Consider the following 23,663-nt stretch of genomic DNA (forward strand, 5'->3'; position numbering starts at 1 on the left):
TTAATTTAAAAAAGGCTGTGCTCAGAATGAAATACTAGTGTACTGACATTGTGCCTTTTATACAACAGATGGTGATTAAGTATTGTCACGTGCCTCATTATATTCCGTTTTCATTCAGTGACTGGCGCAATAAGCTCATTAATAAACTTGTTTTTTGTACAAACCTTTGAGTCTGATAAGATCACAGCAGAATCTTATTGTATACAGTATCTCTTTCCTTTGAAAACACTAATTTTGACAAATGCATTCCAGTGATTTTTTTGACAAGTGGGCATACTTTGCACAATATTGACTGCATATTCTGCTGCAAACGAATGAAAAATAACAGTATAACCTCTCACTTTGCTGTAGTGTGATGCCAGTTTGGTTTGCATGGGGAAACATGATATACTATTATTTTTTTTAATTCTATTATTTAGATATTCGAATCATATATGACTATATACAATCACATAGAAAACGTTCTATTAATGTTATATTAATTACGTGTGTGTGTGTGTGTTTGTGTGTGGGTACGCGTTTATATTTAAAATATTTTTTGTAAAAATTATATATGTAATATTAATCTATTAATTATTAGAATTCTTTAATTATTATTTATTTTATTTAATAACATTAATAATACATTTTTAATTTAAAATTTAAATTTACACAATATAAATATTACTGGACATCAGGTATATAAAATAATGCACGCAAAGATATATTAATATTATATTATTTAATTGCATTTATTTATTAAATATATAATATTTTGGGAAATGTTTTTTTTTATAATTGTTAAAATTTTATATTTAAATTTTTCGTTATTTTATTTTTTTGTTATTATTTAAAAATTTCTGGCCTGAAAATGCATTACCTTTTTTTTTTTTTTTTTTTTTTTTATATTTCGTAAAAGGTGTGTATGTGTTTTGGGTTTTTAGGGTTGTGGCCTCTGCCAACTCTGAACAGTTTCCCGTCGTCTCGGTGCCAGGAACAGCATTAATGAAAACGTGTAGTCCCCGAGAGCTCAGTCAGAGCCCGGGGAATGTGACATTCAACATCTCACATCAAATGAGGGCAGCATCTGGGGCCCCCGCCTGAGGCGACTCGACGCAATCAAACACGTCAGCGAGTGTGTGTGTGTGTGTGTCAGGGTTCCCGCTCTAGATGTGTGGGTGATGTGTGTGTCTGTGTTGTTTGTCCCTGTAATGATCAGTCCTGTAGAAATCAAACTTCTTCCCGCTTTCTCCTGGGGTTTTTACTTACATGTTTTTGAATCCTAATTATGTTTTGATGTGTTTGCAGACTTTTGTTGGAAATAAAAAAAAGCCCTTTTGTATTTCCTGGGAAACACAAAAAAGACAACAGCATAAAAAAAAAAGGCCCTAGCAGCCTGCGGCGTGATAAGGGGGGGGGGGGGGTGTGTGTGTGGTGTGTGTTGTGGTTGGGGTCCAGATGACCCTCATCATGATGGACGCCCTTTAGCTGTCCAGGGACTTCTCTCCTGATCGGTGGGTCGGCGTGACCTTGAGTTAATCCTGCTGTCTGCATTAAGGCCGGAAGATGTGGTGTGTGTGTGTGTGTGTGTGTGTGTGTTTGTGTGGGGGGTGGGTTTGTGTGTGTTGTGTGTAGGAGGGGGTGTGGGGGGGGTTGTGTGTGTGTTTGTGTGAGAGGAGTAATTTGTGGGGGGGGGGTGTGTGAGGGGGTGATTTGGTTTGTGGGTGTGTGTTTTTGTGTGGGTTGTGTGTGTGTGTGTGTGTGGTTGTGTGTGTGTGTGTGTGTGTGTGTGTGAAAGTGGTTTGTGTGTTGTGAAAGCATTTTAATCACCAGTATTTTTGTATTTGGTATTTCATGCATTTTTTTTGGTTTGTGTTGTTTTTGCAACTATTGCAAAACCAGTGAGTGATCTTTATGGCCAGGTTCTCCTTCAGGTCCTGTAGCACTGTAACTCAAAATCATGTTTGCATCTTTTTAACTACTCCATGATGTGATTTAGATTATGTTAGATGTGGGAAAGAGGATTAATTACTGTGATCAGTGATAATCTGCTGGATGTCAGTGACCCATAGAGTTACACACACACACACACCAAAAAAAAAAGAGAAAGAAGCCTAACAGGGCAGACAGGTTTCAACAATCATATTTAGAAATCTCTATAACAGCTTTGTATATGGAAAGGTGGTTTCTGGACTAAATATTTTAGAAACTTGGTGAAATTTAATTCGTACATGGGGGGGGACGCCTGTGTGTGTGTGTGTGTGGTGGTGTGTTTTGTAAAGCCTTGTTTTCCCCCCTTATCATGGTTTTTTTTGCAGTATTTTTTCCGGTTTTTTAAGCGAAAACAAGTGTTTTGGCAAATAATGGAAATATTTTTCATCCAGTGAAAAGGATTCTGACAGTTCATTACACCTTCATTGTCAAAAAAAAAAAAAAAAATTTAAAAAAAATATTTTTCATTTCTAGTAAATGCATCTGAATTATTGACTGCCGAAAATTTAGCACATCTTCTATCTTTACCATCATTAAAATTTTAAAAACTACGGCTTTCCCCTCAGAATTCATTCTCACACACACACACACACACAACAACCAAAAATATATAATTAGTATATAATATATTTAAACCACCCAAAAAAAAAGAAAATATGGGGGAATTTACAATTTTTTTCATTTGGGTTCTCACAGAAGATGAAAACTGAATCATTTTCTAAAAAATTTATTGACCAAAAATTTTTCCCCAAAAAGAGGAAAAAATTTTCTACGGGTTTTTTTAAAAGTTTATTTTTTGACCATTTAAAACTAAAACTGTATTTTCCATTATTTTGTTAGAAAAAACCATATATATATAAGAGAGAGAGAGAGAGAATTTATGTAATAAAATAAAGCTTAAAAAACACACAAGATGACACAAATGAATTACAGTTTAACAATATTCAATAAAAATGCTAGTTTGAATTTTAATTTTCACATTTTTACTGTTTTTTTTATCAAATAAATGCAGCCTTGATAAACAAAAAGAGACTTCTTTCAGAAACATTTAAAAATCTGATATTCCAAACTTTTACTGGTACGTTTAAAAATTATCTCTTTGAGTATTAAATGTTCGTTTGAAGGGGAAAAATTTATGTGGAGCATCTCCGGGTTTCCTCCCTCCTCTGTTGGTTTCCCTCGCTTGTGACGTCACACGGCTCGATGGAGAACTGACCCATCTGCAGGCAAACCCTCTCTCTTGTCGGGTTTTCTCGGAGATCCCGTCTGACTCCACACGTCTCCGTTCTGCCTCCAGTTTCCTGTGAAGTCACAGCCGTGTGGGGGGGAAAAAAGTCCCGTCATCACTTCACCACCTCATGGAAACACAGAAATCGACCGTGAGGCTGGAGGATCTACTTCTGTCCCTCAAGACGCTCCAGAACATGTGAGAGTGAAGATAGACACACAACAACCACACCACGACAGTACAGGAGTGTTTCATGTCTGTAACACACACAACATAAACAAACTCATCTCCACACACTCTTTCACACATGAGAACATGCCCCTCTCTCTCTCTCTCTCTCTCTCACACACACACACACACACACACACACACAATCTCCAGTTGTTGCTGGTAATCAAATATCTCAAGCCTTGCCCATCTACACTTAAACCGGACTGTGTGTGTGTGTGTGTGTGTGTGAGAGAGAGAGAAAAACAAAAAACACTGGTATTCTCTATGTTATGAGGACCAAATTTCCCCCCCAATTTATAGGCCGTATTTTTTACCTTTTGGGGAATTTTTGTCCCATGAGAAACAAAACTTTTAAAAACCCCACGAAGAAGTTTTTGAAAATCTAAAATAGCAGAAAGTTTTCGTGGGGGGGGGTTTAGCTGTAGGGGTTTGGGGTAAAAAGGGGTAGAAAGTACAGTTTGGTAAAAAAAAGTATTTAAAAACCTTTTTCGTGTGTGTAAAAAAATATCCCCAGTTCCTCTAGTTATTGTTAGTTATTATTAGTTAAACTGTGGCATCAGACAAATACACCGACAGAGATTCTGTTCATTCAGCATCATTTACTGGATGAACAATAAGTATGATCATCATCAGCAACAACTATAACACCAATAAAAAATATATACATCTTCTAAGTAATACATTACATTATATATTCGTTTTTGCTTAAAGATTTTTTGCCCATTACAGTGACATTCATCCCAAGATGTTTGGTTTTGGGGGTTTAGGGCAGGAAAGGTTTCAGGGCATCACTGTGTCTTTCTGGACCTTCATGCTGGAATTAAAAAACCCCCCCTGATCCCACAAGTTGGAAAACAGCATTGTTTAAAAAAGTCTTGGGATGCTGACATGAAGATTTCCCTTCCCAACCCAACCCCTGGAAAAAAACCCCCATACCATCACCCTCCTCCCCAGGCACATTCGGGACAGTGCGTTCAGCAGGTAATGTTCTCCGATTTCCTCAAACCCCCGACCACCCCTCCCAAATGTGTGGTGGCACTCCACAGAACAGGTTTCAACTGCTCCAGAGTCCAGTATCTGTGTGATTTACACACTCAATCCTACGCTTGGCTTCGTAGTGCTGATAGGAGCTGCAATGCAGCTGCTCGGTGGCCATGGAACCCCATTCATGAAGCTCCGCTGCAGCCGTTTTTGTGCTGAATTAATGGCCAGTGTAAGTTTTTGGAAGCTCGTCAGCTCTGGATTCATTAGAGTGTGACTGATTATTTTACGCACATCATTTGACTCCTGCGCTTGTGACTTACGTGGATTTCTGCTGTTCCTAAATGCTTCCACTTTCAAATCCTTCTTCTTGTCTTACTCAGCCTTTGACACCATTTGACGCATAATGTCTTGATCCCATTTAAAAAATTATGTTGTATCAGAGCTGTATCTCTGGATTGGTTTAGGTTCTTATTTGTCAATAAGACCGTCTTTTTCCGTAGTTTTGGAGATGCTCCTCTTCTCAACTCGCTCTTTATTTTGTGGGTCCCTCCAGGGATCTATTTGGGTCCCCTTCTATTTACTATATACATGTTAGCCCCTCGTCAATTAATGCGCAGTTAGACATTGAGTTCACTGCTATGCAGAATGAACGCAATTGTATTTCTCGGTTAAAGCCTTGGTATTGAATACATCCCCTATTATGTCTATACTTTAACAAAATAAAAAATTGTGGATGTCGATTTTTTTTTGTTGGGTTTTTTGCAGATTGACTGACTCCAAATAAGAAGTGCTTATAATTACCCGCGCATGTGCCCGTCGATATAGCTGCTAGTAGAAGACTCTTTCCTCTAGTCTGGGGGCCTTAACTATTAATATTCGAAAAGAGGCTCGCAATTTAGGTGTAGTTTTTTTTACTCAGACTGGTCTTTATGACTGGTTCAGGTGTTTCACCAATGCTTTGTGGTTTTGCACACACTGAGGCTGCAACTACAAAGGATTTAAAGTCATTTCTTTCTTTGGCAGATTTGGAAAAGGTCATTCATGCTTTTATTTCTTCCAGACTTGATCACCAAAAACCAAACCCCAAACAAAACACCTCATTCAAGGCTTTTAACGCGTACTAAGAAAAGTGACCACATTACACCAATTCTTGCTGCTCTTCACTGGTTGCCTGTGAGTTTTAGAATCGATTTTAAAATTTTGTTGCTTGTTTTTAAGGCTTTGAAGGGTCAGACTCCTGCGTGTATTTGTGATTTATTAATTCCTTATGAGCCTGACCGCCGCTTGAAAGCTGAGATTCCAAAATCTCGACTTGTTACCAAAGGTGACCGTGCTTTTGATATCCGTGTGCCGAAGCTATGGAACTCCCTGCCTGGGGATATAAGGCAGGCTCCTACTATATCCTCTTTTAAGTCTCTTCTTAAGACTCATTTTTATTGTATGGCTTTTTCTTGATTTTGATGGAATTTTTGTGTACTGTATTTTGCTACTGTACTGATCTTTTTATTGTATAGCACTTTGTAACATTGTTTTGAAAGGTGCTATAAAAATAAATGTTTACTTACTTCCACTTTCCAATAATACCACTTACAGTTGAGCGTGGGATATCTAGCAGGGATGAGATTTCACAAACTGACTTACTGCAAAGGTGGCATCCTAAGTCACAGTCCACCACTTGAAATTCAACTGAGCTCTTCAGAACAGACTCATTTTTTTCCACCAAGTTTGTAAATTATAGTGCTGGATTTGTACACACCTTTGAAGTGGGTTGATTGGAACACCTGAGTTCAGTAATGAAGAGGATTATCCCCCGTATCTTTGTCCTCTATAGTGTAGAAAGAGGAGTTATGTGTATCACTTCAAACACATCTCAGAGGAAAACACACACTCCACAGTGTCTTTAAGGATGTCAGCTGGGCCAGGTGTGTGTGTGTGTGTGTGTGTGTGTGTTTTCGAGACTGAGCGTGTGTGTGGTGTGTGTGTGTGTTTCGAGACTGAGCCGTGGCTGGGACAGAAGGAATTCTGAAACAGAGAGGAAAGGAAGCAGACCGGAGGGAGGGGTGGATGAAATGGATCTGGTTTGGAGATAAGCTGCTCCCATAGCAACCGTCCCAGAGTTACGAGAAGTGCAAACACACACACCCAACTTAATGTGTCCAGGTTTTCTGTGTTAAAGCAGTTCGGTCTGTGTAGTTTGTCCTTGTGTAGATGGTTTGGTAAATGTTGGGTATATATCCTAGCTGTATATGACTTTCTTCTTTCAGACGGATACAATCAGAGTTGTATTAAAAACTCATTATAAAGCTCTTCCAAGCTTTATAATGACAGTGAATGCGTGTTTCTATTCAACAGTCCAAAAGAAGTCCAATAAAGTGCATCCATCCATCATAATGTGTGAACTATCCCTTTAATTTAATAAAGATCGACATATGGATTGTTGACTTTGTTCAATCATTTAAAAACTTTTAAATTATTTAAATAATGCTTGATAAACAGATGACTGTCTCTTAACATTAAGTTTAAAAGTTAAAAAAAAAATATATAAAGTTTGATAAACCAGATTATTGACTCTTAAATTAAGTTAAATTATTGAAATAATTTAAAAGATTTTAAATGTTTTATGTTGGCAACAGATTTTTGACTCTTAAATTATTAAGTTCAATAATTTAAAAACTTTAATAAGGTAATTATTTGTATGGTTTATTTGCAAGTTAAGCGGATACAGATACACTCACAGACGAGAACGAATCTTTTATGTTGGCAAATAAAAAGCCATAAGAGCAGTGGAGAGGAATATTAATCAATCAGTCATAAGAGCTCGTTAATGACATCAAAAGACACATGTGCAGAAGAACCTTTGTTCTGTTTTAATGCTTTATTCTTTGATGCAACTTTAACACACAATAGCAATTAAAGTCGACGGCTCAGTGTGTAGAAAGTCTGGCAAACGTTACACACACACCACACCACACACACACATCTGAACATTTCTACAAACCTGAAACCTGAAGGGTGACAGTAAGAAACAGTAGTACTGTGCTGTTTTACACAAGCTAATATTATATATATATATATATCTATAAAATCAGTGAGATCTTTATTACAGAAGAGCAGATACTGACATAAAATGATTTAAATATGAGTCTGAGCTCTATATCTCCAGTAATGTGTCTCAGTGAGATGAGATGTAAATGATCCAAACATATAATGCAGTGATTGAGAGATGAAGAAATAAAGGCTCCTCAGAAGATGTGAGATGTTCTGGAGGCTTGTGAAGATCATTCCTCCGCTGAGGAACAGGAAATGAAATTAAGCTTCTGGAAACAAACGCTCCTCAAAAGATCCTGAGGATCAGATTGGGACTCTAAAACATGACTGATGGAGAATCAAGTAAAGCTGAGCTGCTTCAGTCCAGTAAGAGTTCATCTGGAGATATTACTGCAGTTATTCTGACCTTTACTTGATCAAAATCACTCAAGATCTGACACCAGAAGCAGCAGCTGAAGCGATAAAACACTCTAAACTATCAACCAGAGACAAACAATCAAAACTATCAACAAAAAACAGAAGACACGAGGAGATTGAGTGAGAAACAGGTTTAACAGCAGAGTTTGATCATGTTGATCATTAGAGGAAATTCATGTATCAAATATGATACAGCAGGATTTATAGGGTTAATGTGTCCTTCATGCAATTTAGAGACTTTCACTTTGTGCACTCAGCCGGTTGCATAAACTACTTAGACTAGTCTTACAAGTTCATTACATTAAATTATTTTTGATTGGTCTAATTTGACCGTAAAAAAGGAAGGCTAGTTATTTCTTGGCAAACTGCTAGTTAGAATAGTTCTCAAGGCTCCTTATGCTTTAAGGTTTCTTTTATCCTGTTAAATCAGTGAACCGGTCAGAGCAACCAATGGCTATTTTGTGTGGTGTGAGATAGTGTTGTGTGTGTGTTTGTTTGCACATGTTTGTGTTTTCGGAATGAACAGGAACAGGAAAGCGATGAATAAACATCCATTAACTCTCTCTGGATTCGCGGTGACTCTGAGAATAATTACACCTGAACGACAGACAGAGAGAGGAACATTTGTAAACCATTACTAGACCATTTCCTCTGCTAATACAGGATGTGGCTGCCAACAAATGTCCCATGATGCATTTGTAAAATTAAACGCCTGTGTGTGTGTGTGTGTGTGTGTGTGACTGATAGAGCGTAGAAATACATCAGAACCTCGTTTGCGTTTGCTGGGCTGGTTTTTGGGAATTTCTGATGACTTTGGAAAGGTTCCTCGGGAAAGTTCAGGACCTGGAAGAGTGAGCGAATCCCTGATCGGGCCTCCGTCGAGACTTTACACAAGCCATCGGGAACTGAAGTGTGTGTAATAGAGCGAACAGGAAGTCAACGTTTGACTCACACACTGTTTTATGGTTCAGAGGCGGTTAATGTTTGCCAAGAGCGAGAGAGCTGTACCATTTGCCACACTTCCTCTGACGAGAGAGAGAAAGAGGACAGAGAGATCATGTATACAGATTCTCCTTACATTAAATATGACATAACTCCTGCTTATTGTCAAAATATTGTTTATTTAGTTCTGACATTTAAAAAACCTTTATATATGGTATGAGAACAGCAATCTGAAACACTGAGAAAATGGCAAAAAAAAAGAAAAGAAAAAAAACGGATATTTTTTAAAAAAAAAAAAGCATATTTTTTGTTTATCTATGATTTAGATTTTTTGTTTGTGCATGCTTTACACAATTATTTGCTATGCATTTGAGACTTGAGTTGCTATAACATCTCGCTGTTACTACGGATCATCAGCAGCTCAAAGCATTATATGGCTTAGAATCTCTCGTCAGTCTATTCTGATTCATTAACAAGCAGTTCACTTGATGAGTCCAACATAAAAACCCAATCCAGGATAGAGCTTCTGAGTGAATGTGGTCCGTGGACTGTGTGGATGAAGCATCATTGTGTCAGAGACGCTGTAGAAGGACAGAGTTGTTCCCTGCACTGTGATCCACAAACACTCCTATTCTCCTGCTGATGGGCTTTACAGAGAGAGCAGTCTTTATGTTATTGTGTATGAATGAATATCTGGAGGGAGAGCAGAACAACATCCAGGACTGATCATTATATCCAAAATCACACTTTTTACTGTGTCCCCTCCTGCTGATGACTCTTATATGACACTGCTACAATCCACACCTTTATCTCCCTCCACTCAAATCTCCCAGTACCAGCGTCCACACCACACCACTCTCTCTACACAACAGCTGACACCAATACTCAAATCTGTCTAGATGACCAGGATACGACTGATCTGTGTAAGTGACAGTAATCACTCTGTTGTTCTCGACAGACAGAGGTAATTATTCACTGTGTTCAGATCCAGAGTGAGCTGATGGGAATCTGATGGAGATAAAACACATCAGAATCAGGGAATTATGAATCTGTTTGATCTTTTCAGGTAGCTGAACTCTTCATGTTCAGGTATCATCAGTGTCAGTTTCCGTTACAGGGGACCGTTCTTCATACATCGCTAACTCAACTGGATTTGATTGTTGATGATTTTTTGGTATGATCTTGGATTGGTTGGTTCTTCGAAGCTCATCCCGGAGTTTTGCTGTCATAGCAACAGATCCGTAAACTTAAACCTGCGCGGAGCAGCGCTTATTTAATGTAAACAGGATTAGATTTGCATTTTTTAAGCAGAATAGATACTTAAAAATCTGTCCGCTACCACCTTCGAGGACTACCCTACTAATCCTAGGGACAATAATTTAAAAAATATCATTAAAAATTAATTTAAAGATATTATATATGTTGTGTAGTCTTAATCCTATAGACACAGCCACTTTTACCCACTGAAAGATTTAATCGTCAGTAAAATACTAACTTCATAGTTGTACTCGTCTTACACACATGCGATACAGATACTGAGTAGAGTCGTGCATTAATTGAGTGATGACAGCTATTATGGGAAGGGCTTGATGAGCGCCAGGAGATGCAGATAACATGATCTTTGACCCTTAAGAAACTTTAATTAATAATAAACTGTCACGTAACAGATCTGTTTAAATATTAAAATTAAATTAATTACTAATTACTACATTGAAATAAAATTAGAAATTGTGAATATAAATAATTGGCAATCATAAAAACCATGCATATTTTGTCACGATAAAAGGACCCAGAAGCAAAGGCAAGATCAAACAGAGGATTTATTGTCCAGACAATACACACTCAGGCAGTCTGGATACGATAAAAAACTCAAACTACAAACTCTCAGGCAGACTGCCTGAGTTTGTATTTTCTGGACAATAAATCCTCTGTTTGACTTGCCTTTGCTTTCTGGGTCCTTTTATCGTATCCAGCGGGCGCAGAACTGGACATTAACACAGAAGAGAACTGGAAACAAAAGGTTTGACTTGACTTGAGAGTACGGGGCACCACCCCGGACTGCAGAGCGAGGATTGACTACCTCTCAGACTGTACAGACCGGAGGACAGCGTCCGGAGGAGAGCGAACTGCTGGCAGCGGGTAACTGGGGAGACTGGGCAGAAAGTCACATGACAGGACACGACTTGATAATACAGGACTGGACTCGACAAGATCACACACCTGATGGAATAGAGGACCCAAGAGACTGACATCAAAGCACAATAATCTGGCAAAAGACCTCATAACACGCAGAGAAAAATAGGGAGAAAATCAGAGTAAAGAGGAAAGGAACAGGTGCAGTCCCAATCAAAGCCGGCTCATGACATATCTATTATAACATTTATGTAGTTTTTGTTTGCTTGCTGTTTCCTTATAAAGTTAAAAAAAATTGCCAAATTTTTCCTTAGGTGTCTTTTTTTAATGATGTCATTACGTTGCTGTCTTGCTGCCAGCCATCGCTGCATTGCTGACCGTGGTTTTTAGTATCGATACATAGCTTTTTTTTAAACCAACCCATGAACGAGCAGTTATCTTAGATAACTCAATCCATCCATACTAATCATCAACAAGGTGCGTTCGAAGAACCGAATTAGCCAGATCCTGATTAGCGCGATGATATCATCATGGATGTGACATTTAATCTTGGATGTAATAAGTGACGTACGAAGAACGGGGCCCAAATGACCAGATATCTGTTTAAATCATCATTTACATCATCAGTTATAAAACTCTTCGTTTCAACGTCTACAGGAAGAACATGAACACACTCTTTTGTGTTTTCTTACTGACTTACATTGTAGGAAGTCCATCCTGGTCCAGAGATCAATGTAGATGAATGTGACTGTGGAAATAAACAGACATGAACAGTGTGATTCTCATGATTCCTGCATCTATTCCTAAGACATTTCCTAATACTGATGTTCTCCATGATATTGAGATGATGATGGACTGGTTTCTGAGAGCAGATGAATCTCCAGGACTTTACCTCTGTCTGAGAACTTCTTGAGCTCCTGTAGTTTGTCTCTCAGCTGATGGACAGATTCTCTCAGACCATCAAAAGAGACGAGAGAATTGAAGGGATCATCATTTACATCTGTAGATTTAGGAGGTGCTAAAAGAGACTGGAAACTCTACAGAAAAACAGAAATCAAAACTCATCAGCTCCACATTTCACTCAATAACCTGCAGGAAACATCAGATTTATGCACCTCTTGTTGACTTCACTGATCGTGAGTAACTCAATCCAGCAATTTCACAGCATCAGCTTCATTTCTTCTTATATTCATTAAATCACATTAGAGCTACAGATTCTAGTATTTGACACTTACACTCTATGTGAACTTTCTAGAAAATAGTTTGCTGATTAAAATATCTGCTAAGAACAGAAATGTCCATTTACAGCTCAAGCACATCATGGATTTTTTATTGTAGAGTTGAGTAGATTTGCTCAGGAAAAGCAGCCTCAAACGATATGATTAGACTGACCATAATTTATAACTTTTAGAGTGGTTAGAAACCCGGATCTGAAAGTCATTTGTAAGCGGAGCGTCTCTTTCAGAAGATGATCAGATGAGAGTCTGACTGATGATTATATAATAGTGTATATAACTCATGAAATGTTTCTCTGTGAGTCTCTGTCACAGCAGGATCTGCTCAAGTCCACTATGATCCTGTTCTTGTAGATCTGTGTTACCTGCAGGAACTGGATGTGATCCTGTGTGTGTGAAAGCTGCTCCAGCTCAGCGTCTCTCCTCCTCAGATCATTGATCTCCTGCTCCAGTCGCTCCAGTCGTTCTTCAGCTGGACTCACTGCAGTCTTTTTTCCTGATCTCTGATCATCGTATCAGCTCAGAGCGGCTTCTCTCAATGGAGCGGATGAGCTCAGTAAAGATCCTCTCACTGTCCTCCACTGCTGTCTGTGCAGAGCGCTGTTAGGACACACATTGATTCAGCTTCAGTGAGTCTGAACTGAGACGGAGACAAACTTCCTTCTTCTCCAGACTCACCTTCTGAGACTCCACAGTCTCTCTCAGGTGCTGAAGATCTTTCTCTCTCTGCTGGATTCTCTGCTGGAACGTCTTCTGCGTCTTCTTCAGCTGCTTCTGCAGGACAAACAGATGAGAGTGAATCTCAAAGAAACACTACTGGCACTAAATCAGATTAAGGCCTGTTTAACACTCCAAGTGTAAGTATCATAAAAGTGAAACTGACACAGACGTAGAACTTCACACTGACAGTGTTTCTGTGTTCTGTGTAATTCAGCTGCAGCTCTACATAGAAATAGACTATTGGATCAATGCACTGAGTAATAACTTGATCGCAAGTTTTAAATACCTGTTTCTCTGTCCTCTGATCTGTAGCTGATACAATGTCATGGTTTTTATGTTCAATAAACGTACACATCATACATATACATTTCTGATCAGTGCGACAAAAAACCTCAAGGAGCTTCTCATGTTTCTGGCAGATCATCTCCTGCAGTCGTCCAGTGGCTTCAGTCAAGTTGTGTCTCTTTCCTCTGAACAAATTCTCATGTTGTTCGAGGTGATTCTGACAGTAAGAGTTCAGACACACCAGACAGGACTTGACGGCTTTGTATTTTCTTCCAGTACAGACATCACACTGCACATCTCCAGCTCCAGCAACACAGTCAGCAGGAAGTCTAGTCTTCTTGAGTTCTCCTCCACCCACTTCAGCCAGCATGGTGTTTCTAGATAAAGCAGGTCTTGGACTGAAGGTCTGTCTGCACTGAGGGCAGCTGTAGACTCTCATCGTGATCCTCCTGATCCCAGCAGCCTGTAATACAGCTCTTACAGTAACTGTGTCCACAGGAAGTTGTCACTGGATCCTTCAGCAGATCCAGACACACTGAACACAAGAAACTCCTTCTGGTCCACTGAAATTCTGGTTTCTGCCATTTTACTGCATGAATACAGAGACACAAACACACAGCAGCTTGACTACACTTCAGTTTTCTCTTTCACTGAAATCATGTGGTTCCCATTTCCTGGTTCTGTTTTTGAGTCACGTGTGTAAAACATGTTTGTCTGCGATTCCGTAAAGCAGTTTCCTCATTCCTGCCCCCTATAGTGTCATACACACTAATGCACATGTTGGGTTTGCATGTTTTATGGGGAAATCATAGGTGTAATGGTTTTTTCTACTGTCCAAGCTATATTTTCCATGCCATACCCTAACCCTACATCTAAACCTATCCCTCACGCAAAAACTTTCTGCATTTTAGTTCACTCATAAAACATAGTTTAGTATGTTTTTTAAGCCATTTAGGAAGTGTCCCCATCAATGCTCCAGTTACTAACAGAACTTTGGTTCCCTTTCAATACAGTTCACTCATATTAGGGGCTTTCGCACCGGAGGAACCTTTTCATAGTTCCTGGAACTGTTGGTAGAAATACCCGCTTTTTGGCATGATTGCAACACAGGAACTAGTAACGTATTTAGTTCTCTGTTTAGCTCCTGCTTCAGAGTAGGGCCTAAAAGAGAACTTTAGAAATTACCAGTGACGTAAGTGTACACTGATTGGCCAAACGCATACAAAACACTGGCAAACCAGCATTTTTTAAAAAGCCATGTTAAAACAAATTAGGCCACAAACATGGAAAACAGTGTTAATGGCATTTACGTGTTGTCTGCAGTGTTGTGCTATTTTCTCAGCTTTGATGATATGGGTCAACACTGCTAGGTGTCATAGTAGATCTAGTCATATTTTCATGCTCTTTCAGTCGCGTAAACTGTGCGTTCACATTCCATCGTCCATTATCACGAAACCCATGACACACAACAAAAACAGCTCCGGTCACGGCATCCTCCAGTCACCGGTTGTTGACATTTTTAAATGGCGCACATAAAGACGTCGCTGTTGGACGCTTTAGGGTGCCTGCTGCCGGTGCGAATGCAACCAGGAAAATGGCCTGAGGGGGTAATTGGTTCTCTACGAACCACCCTGCATCATGAGATGAGGGCCTTAAGGGTAACAGGGGCTAATAAGGGCACAACCAGCCCAGAATCACAAAGCCCTGGCCAAAAGGCCGGAGTCCTCAGATAAAAATAAAACCCAACCACTAGCATGGATGCCAGTTGACTAAGTGGACAAGATCTGCACCTGCAGGGCAGGGATGTCCAGGTTATAAAATCTAGCAAAGGTAGACGGGCGAAGACCAGGCGGCTGCCACACAGATATCTCCAATGGAAACTCTGCTGGACCAAGCCCAGGAGGATGCAGTTCCCCTGGTGGAGTGGGCCCTCACTTCAATCAGGCACAGTGAGTCCGCTGAGGCATAAGCCAGTGCTACGGTGTCTATTATCCAGTGGGATTGTCACTGCTTCATAACTGGCCAGACGAAACCAGCAGTTTAATTCCAGGCTTCACAGTGTCTCGTTTGTGTATCCCTGGGTGTCCGCTAGAGGTCTCACTTCCCCATTTCGTCACCCCTACTTAGTGTCACAGTGTCTCGTTTGTGTATCCCTGGGTGTCCGCTAGAGGTCTCACTTCCCCATTTCGTCACCCCTACTTAGGAACTACATTTCCCACAAGTCTTGTCTGTACTCATCACTGTTCATTGTATTCAGCTGTCCCCACTTACATTGTTTGCACCTGTCTTTAAATACCCTGGTTGTTCTGTCATTGTGACGGAGTCCTTGTTTAATGTCACACTGGTTTGTTGTATTTCCTTGCCGTTGTTTATGGTTCTTGTTTATGGACTGCTTACCTGGATTTTGACCCTTGCCTGATTGGATTATGATATTCGGATTATCCCAATAAAACACTGCGTTTGGATCTATCTCTTTGTGTGCGTGTCGTGACAGAAGGACTCCGTCATGCTCAGATCCAGTGGTGTGGGATTTCGTATCCGTTCCCCAGTCACCATGGAGGAGCGGAGGGGTAGACTCCGGAACTTAACCACCCTTCGTCAAAGGGGGCGTGAGGTGGGTGATCTGGCTCAAGCGTTTTGGACTATGGCGGTAGGGCTGGGGTATAACGATGAGGCACTAAAGGGTTTGTTAATGACTGCCTGGATGACCCTTTGCCTCGGTGGGAGATGAAGGGACTGGAGATCCTAGACTTTTGGGGGGTTCACCAAGTACCTGCACCATCGTGCTCAGTGGGATGCAGTAACCACACCTGAGTCTCCAGGCAAGACTGCCGCCAGCCCAGCGCCACAGCACAAGAGGGCCGCCAGCCCAGCCCAGCACCACAGCACAAGATGGCTGCCAGCCCAGAACCATTGCACAAGATGGCCGAATCTACACCTGTGTTGCCAGACAAGATGGCTGACTCAACGCCTGAGTTTCCCGTCAAGGTGCCACCGACTCGCCATCATAGAGGGCGGAGGAGGAGACAGGCGTCTACCGTTCCTCAAAGCCCGGAGGACGTTCCCGAGCAGGCCGCTGCCGTCCAGGAGGACGTTCCCGAGCAGGCCGCTGCCGTCCAGGAGGACGTTCCCGAGCAGGCCGCTGCCGTCCAGGAGGACGTTCCCGAGCAGGCCGCTGCCGTCCAGGAGGACGTTCCCGAGCAGGCCGCTGCCGTCCAGGAGGACGTTCCCCGAGCAGGCCGCTGCCGTCCTGGAGGACGTTCCCGAGCAGGCCGCTGCCGTCCTGGAGGACGTTCCCGAGCAGGCCGCTGCCGTCCAGGGGGACGTTCCCGAGCAGTCCGCTGCCGTCCAGGGGGACGTTCCCGAGCAGTCCGCTGCCGTCCCCGAGGCGGTGCCCGATGCTGTTCCGGAGGCCGAGGCGGTGCCCGATGCTGTTCCGGAGGCCGAGGCGGTGCCCGATGCTGTTCCGGAGGTCGAGGCGGTGCCCGATGCTGTTCCCGATGTCGAGGTGGTGCCCGATGCGGTTCCGGAGGCCGAGGCGGTGCCGATGCCGATGCTGTTCCCGATGCCGAGGCGGTGCCCGATGCCATGCCCGATGACGTTCCGGAGGTCGAGGCGGTGCCCGATGCCGAGGCGGTGCCCGATGCTGTTCCCGATGCCGAGCCGGTGCCCGATGCCGTTCCGGAGGTCGAGGCGGTGCCCGAGGCGGTGCTCGTTTCCCAAGGCCGTGCCCAAGGCCGTTCCCGAGGCGGTGGCCGATGCCGTGACCGAGGCCGTTCCAGAGGCAGTGCCCGAAGCCGAGGCGGTGCCCGATGCTGTTCCGGAGGCTGAGGCGGTGTCCGAGGCCGCTGCCGTTCCGGAGGCCGAGGCGGTTCCCGAGGCCGTTCCCGAGGTCGAGGCGGTGCCCGATGCTGTTCCCGATGTTGAGGCGGTGCCCGATGCGGTTCCGGAGGCCGAGGCGGTGCCCGATGCCGATGCTGTTCCCGATGCCGAGACGGTGCCCGATGCCGAGGCGGTGCCCGAGGCCGAGGCGGTGCCCGAGATGGTTCCCGAGGTCGAGGCGGTTCCCGATGCCGAGGCGGTTCCCGATGCCGAGGCTGTGCCCGATGCCGTTCCGGATGCCGAGGCGGTGCCCGAGATGGTTCCGGAGGTCGAGGCGGTGCCCGATGCCGAGATGGTGCCCGAGGCCGAGGCGGTGCCCGATGCCGTTCCGGATGCCGAGGCGGTGCCCGAGATGGTTCCGGAGGTCGAGGCGGTTCCCGATGCCGAGGCGGTTCCCGATGCCGTTCCGGAGGCCGAGACGGTGCCCGAGGCGGTGCCCGAGGCCGAGGCGGCGCCCGATGCCGAGGCGGTGCCCGATGCTGAGGCGGTGCCCGATGCCGAGACGGTGCCCGAGGCCGAGGCAGTTCCCGAGGTGGTTCCCGAGGTGGTGCACGAGGTGGTTCCCCGAGGGCCGATGCGGTGCCCGAGGCCGTTCCCAAGGCCGAGGCAGTTCCTGAGGCCGAGGTCGTTTCCCCGAGGCGGTTCCCGATGCGGTGTCCGAGTCTCAAGTGGCGGGTTCCTCCCTGGCCATCGCCACAGCCTGCTCCTCACTGGCTCCCCGAGTGGCAGGTCCCACTCTGGCCGCTCAAGTGGCGGGTTCCTCCCTGGCCATCGCCACAGTCTGATCCTCACTGGCTCCCCGAATGGCAGGTTCCGTTCTGGCCACTCAAATGGCGAGTTCCTCCCTGGCCGTCGGCACAAACGGAACTGACGGATCCTCCGTGGCCACCTGAACTGCCTGGTCCCTCGTGGTCACCTGAACTTTCGGGTCCACCCTGGTCCCCTAAACTGACTGATCCACCTTGGCTGCCAGTGGAGCCATCGCTGCCTGTCCCTGTTCCCTTACACAGGCCTGGCCCTCCATCCCTCCCCCTGTTCTACCTCCACCAGTCCACCTCCCTCCTGGTCTTTTTGGTTTATTTTTTTGTGTCTGAGGAGCATCTGGAAGCTGCTCCTTAGAGGGGGGGGTAATGTCACAGTGTCTGGTTTGTGTATCCCTGGGTGTCCGCTAGAGGTCTCACTTCCCCATTTCGTCACCCCTACTTAGGAACTACATTTCCCACAAGTCTTGTCTGTATTCATCACTGTTCATTGTATTCAGCTGTCCCCACTTACATTGTTTGCACCTGTCTTTAAATACCCTGGTTGTTCTGTCATTGTTACGGAGTCCTTGTTTAATGTCACCCTGGTTTGTTGTATTTCCTTGCCGTTGTTTATGTTTCTTGTTTATGGACTGCTTACCTGGATTTTGACCCTTGCCTGATTGGATTATGATATTCGGATTATCCCAATAAAACACTGCGTTTGGATCTATCTCTTTGTGTGCGTGTCGTGACACAAGGTCTTTACAGGGGATCTGTATCTGGGACTCATCTAGTTGTCCTGGTTTCCGCTGACATTCAGGGCTGTAGAGGTCCTCTCTAGGTGCTGATCCACCATCTGGTCTGGATACATACTGGATCCGGGTGACTGTAGTGACCCTCTGATCTGGATACAGACAGTGGCGCCCCCAGAAAATTTTAATAGGGGTGGCCAGATGAGGCCACCGTAAATCAAAAAATTGACAAAATAAATAAAGGGTTTGCAATATTGACAAAAAAATGATATCTCTGTGATTTCTGGGATTTTATCGATAACGAAAATGAGACAATATTTTGCTGTGTGTTATTGTGCTGATATCTTATTTCTAAGTGTGCTGACAGCTGAGTCTTTTTTTTTTTTTAACCTTTACGCCATTTTTTTTTCTAAAAGTGTGCACCATCTTTTAAGTCAGACACTTGCATTTGGGCTGTTAACAAGCAAATGCAATCAGTATCAGCAAAATTGATCTTTGCAATGCAGAGAAAACAGAAACTGCATCTGAAGTGCCATTTAGATGTTTTTACACACTGTTTTTAATGCAGCTCTGTGGGACATGGAATACTTTAACCTGCAGTTACAAATGAATAAATAATGTTTTGATATTTTAAACATAAAACAGTGAAAACTGATATTTGAAATTGTTTAAAAAAATAAATGGTACCTTAAATGTGAAATTAAAACAGCCAGTAGGTGTCAGCGAGTCACTGTTAATAAGTGAGTCATTGCGATTGAACCGAATCATTTAAACGGTTGATTCATTCAGGAACGAAACACTATCATGTTGCTCAGAGACGCAAAACAGTGGCTGTGTTTGGAATTATTTTTGTTTTTAGAAATAGAGCGCAAAAAGTGAATATATTGTCTAAAACGTAAAACTCTTGATATTAACTTCTTGTTTATTGAACTGTTGTATGAAATCAATGTCACATTTGCAATTATGCAGACTTCTGGAGAAAAACGTCACTCTTCGTGTGATAGTAACTATATTAAATGATATATAAATTATATAGATCTAAAATTAATAGATTTAAAATAGATTTAAATTAATAGTAGCCACTGCAAATCATCCTAGGGTGGCCACAGGGGTGGTCGTGGGCGCCCCTGGCCACCCCTTGGGGGCGCCCCTGGATACAGACTGGATCTGGTGGCTATGGTGACCTCGGAATAAGAGAGAAACAGACTAATATTAGCGTAGATGCCATTCTTCTAACGATGTAGCAAGTACATCGGCTGTTATGGGAAGTGTTGCTGGTTCTGGTTTACCTAATTAATGCAGCCTAAAAATCCTTTAACAGATTTGGATATTAGAAGCATATTAGAGAATGCAGCGGACGTGGAGGACTATATAAATGTGATAAGAGCTTGTTCAAATACAGAGGTGCTAAACCATTCAGGGCTTTATAAGTAATTAGCAAGATTTTAAAATCTCTACATGATGTTTAATAGGTAGCCAGTGCAGTGTTGACAGAACCGGGCTAATATAGTCATACTTTCTAGTTCTAGCAACCACCCAATAAAGCATAAGAAAAATCTAACCTTGAGGTCATGAACGCATGGATTAGCATTTCTGCATTTGACATTGAGCGCATAGGTCATAATTTAGCTATATTTTTGAGATGGAAAAATGCACTTTTACAAGTGCTAGAAACGTGGCTTTCTAAGGAAAGATTGCTATCAAATAGCACACCTAGGTTCCTAACTGATGACGAAGAATTGACAGAGCAGCTATCGAGTCTTAGAAAGTGTTTCTGGGTGATTACATGCATTATTACATAATAAAATATTACATTATTTTAGATCCTATAATTAACACCTCTGTTTTCAGAATTTAGCAGTAAGAAATTAGTCGTCATCCAGTTTTTTATATCAACTATGCATTCCGTTAGTTTTTCAAATTGGTATATTTCGCTGGGCCACGAAGAAATTTAGAGCTGAGTTTCATCAACATAACAGTGAAAGCCAACACCGTGTTTCCCTGATGATATCTCCCAAGGGTAACATGTAAAGCGTGAAGAGTAACGGCCCTAGTACTGAGCCTTGAGGTACTCCATACTGCACTTGTGAACGATATGATACCTCTTCATTCACTGTTACGAATTGATGGCGGTCATATAAGTATGATTTGAACCATGCTAATGCACTTCCACCAATGTCAACAAAGTTTTCTAGTCTATGCAAAATAATGTTGTGTTCAATAGTGTTGAACGCAGCGCTAAGATCCAGTAGCACTAATAGAGAAATACAACCACGATCAGATGATAAGAGCAGGACATTTGTAACTCTAAGGAGAGCAGTCTCAGTACTATGATACGGTCTAAATCCTGACTGGAAATCCTCACAGATGCCATTTTTCTCTAAGAAGGAATATAATTGTGAGGATACTACCTTTCCTAGTATCTTGGACAGAAAAGGGAGATTCGAGATCGGTCTGTAATTAACTAGTTCTTTGGGGTCAAGTTGTGTTTTTTTGATGAGAGGCTTAATAACAGCAAGTTTGAAGGTTTTGGGGACATATCCTAATGACAATGAGGAATTAATAATAGTCAGAAGAGGATCTATGACTTTTGGAAGCACCTCTTTTAGGAGCTTAGATGGAATAGGGTCTAACATACGTGTTGTTGGTTTAGATGATTTAACAAGTTTATACAATTCTTCCTCTCCTATAGTAGAGAATGAGTGGAACTGTTCCTCAGGGGATCTATAGTGCACTGTCTGATGCGATACTGTAGCTGACGGCTGCATGGTTACAATTTTATCTCTAATAGTATCGATCTTGGAAGTAAAGTAGTTCATAAAGTCATTACTGCTGTGCTGTTGGGAAATGTCAACACTTGTACTTTTTCTATGTTTCATTAATTTAGCCACTGTATTGCATAAATACCTGGGGTTATGTTGTTTTTTTTTTCTTCTAAAAGAGACGAAAAGTAATCAGATCTAGCAGTTTTTAATGCTTTTCTGTAGGATAGGTTTATTTGCTGCCAAGCAATACGAAAAACCTCTAGTTTTGTTTTCCTCCAGCTGTGCTCCATTTTCCAGGCTGCTCTCTTTAGGGTGCGAATGTGCTCATTATACCAAGGTGTCAGTCTGTTTTCTCTTAACCTTCCTTAGCATAAAGGAGCAACTGTATTTAAAATGCTAGAAAAGAGAGAGTCCATAGTTTCTGGTTACATCATCAAGATGCTCTGAGGTTTTGGATATGCTAAGGAATTCGGGATACATCAGGAAGATTACTTACAAAGCAGTCTTTTGTGGTAGAAGTGATGGTTCTACCATACTTGTAACAAGAAGTAGAATTTACAGTTTTAGCTATATGAAGTTTGCACAAAACTAAATAATGATCTGAGATATCATCGCTTGGCTGCATAATTCCAACACCACCAATCAACAATTCCATGTGACAGTATTAAATCTAGAGTATGGTTTTGACAACGAGTAGGTCTTGAGACATGTTGTCTAACCCCAATATAGTTCAGAATGTCTATAAATGCTGATCACCAATGCATCTTTTTCATTATCAACGTGAATATTAAAATCACCAACAATTAAAACTTTTTCTGCAGCCAGCACTAACTCGGATGTAAATCAGCAAACTCTTTAATAAAGTCTGTATGGTGCCCTGGTGGCCTGTATACAGTAGCCAGTACAAAACATCACAGGGGATTTATCATTAACCCTTGTTTCCCCCTGGACAATTTTATATGAAGCACCATTACTTCAAACAAGTTATACTTGAAAAGTGCTTTCATAGAAAGGGACCTGATATTCAATAAGCCAAGCTTTATCATTTGTTTATCCGTATTCCATCCATTTTTTATTTGTTGAACCTCAATTAAACTTTTACTCTTAAATTGGTTTGGACGTTTTTTGTATTTTCTAGTTCGAACAGACACAGTCTCTATAGTGTGGTATCTAGGTAAAAGAGTCTCTATGTGCTGAGAATTAAATGATTTTTGAATTAACCTTTACATTATCAAAGAACATTTTCACTTCAGTCCAGTGAGTACAAGCACTCTCAAAAAAGTCCCATAATAATCTCTAAAGCTGTGTACACTGTGAAATGAATACCTTACATTCGTACATCTTCACTTTATTGTTTCTGATGAGAGAATTAGCCAGAGAATTCAGCCAGTCAGTGCGAGTGGGTGACGAAACAGCGGTGACTCATCTGAACGCCTCTGATTGGTCCTTGCATTCATAAGCTCAATAGAATCGTTTGTGATTGGTTATAATGCGCAGTGCTTTAAAAATGGTCTATGCCAGCCAGTAAACACATATTAGCAGCTGGTGACGTTTTTTTAAATTTTATATATATTTATATATATAAATATATATATAGTTTACAGGAAAAACTGCACATTTCACACAAAATTGTTTGGTGTGAATATGATTGCAAATTTTAGGGGGGCCAAGATGATTGATGTGAGTGTGTGTGTATGTTTATCCTCTCCAATAAATGTAATATTTAACTGAATTAGGAATTTATTAAACATTTAAACAAACTATTACACACTTGTTTCTGAGGGCATTTATTCCTCCATAAATGGCTTTCAGTTCAAAGACGTGCAGAAGAAAAGCGAGCAAAAGATGAAAACAGAGGAGTACGAATCGACGGCCTGTAACTCTTTTACACGTTCCTCAATTCTCTCCATCTCTGAGCGAGAGCTAAATCAACAACAGAGAAGACGAGGCTCAGAGAGAGAGCTTTGATGTGCAAACTTCTTCACACACACACACACACACACACACACACACAACTCTCACACACAAAAAATTTAAATTAGCAACAAAAATTTTAGAATTAATATTAAATTGAATAGAATTCATTTTAACTTAGATTTAATATGTTTATTAAATTCATTTAATTAATTTTTAATTAATATTTTACATTTTAGTGCAACCAAATAAATGACTTTAATAAATAATGTTTATTAATGGTTATATTATTAAGGTTATAATAATTTATAGGTTAAATAATTAATTATTTTATTTAGGTGCATTAAAAAGAGAAAAATTAAAAACATAAATATTTCTAATATATATTAAATATTAATATTAGTTTAATAAAT

General features: G+C 41.6%; 2 protein-coding genes and 1 pseudogene across 3 annotated transcripts in view; 1 reads left to right on the forward strand and 2 right to left on the reverse strand.

The window, feature by feature from the left end:
• Positions 1-3,315, reverse strand: part of LOC122147360 — a 24,354-nt pseudogene extending 21,039 nt beyond the window's left edge.
• The window catches only part of fgf2 (fibroblast growth factor 2), a 223,315-nt gene that overhangs the window by 123,482 nt on the left and 76,170 nt on the right, over positions 1-23,663 (reverse strand). The window lies entirely within an intron of this gene.
• Positions 1-23,663, forward strand: part of dele1 (DAP3 binding cell death enhancer 1) — a 239,934-nt gene that overhangs the window by 98,891 nt on the left and 117,380 nt on the right. The gene's annotated exons all lie outside the window — the stretch shown is intronic.

This window comes from Cyprinus carpio, chromosome A14, assembly GCF_018340385.1.
Source record: "Cyprinus carpio isolate SPL01 chromosome A14, ASM1834038v1, whole genome shotgun sequence".
In the NCBI taxonomy this organism is placed as follows: Eukaryota; Metazoa; Chordata; class Actinopteri; order Cypriniformes; family Cyprinidae; genus Cyprinus; species Cyprinus carpio.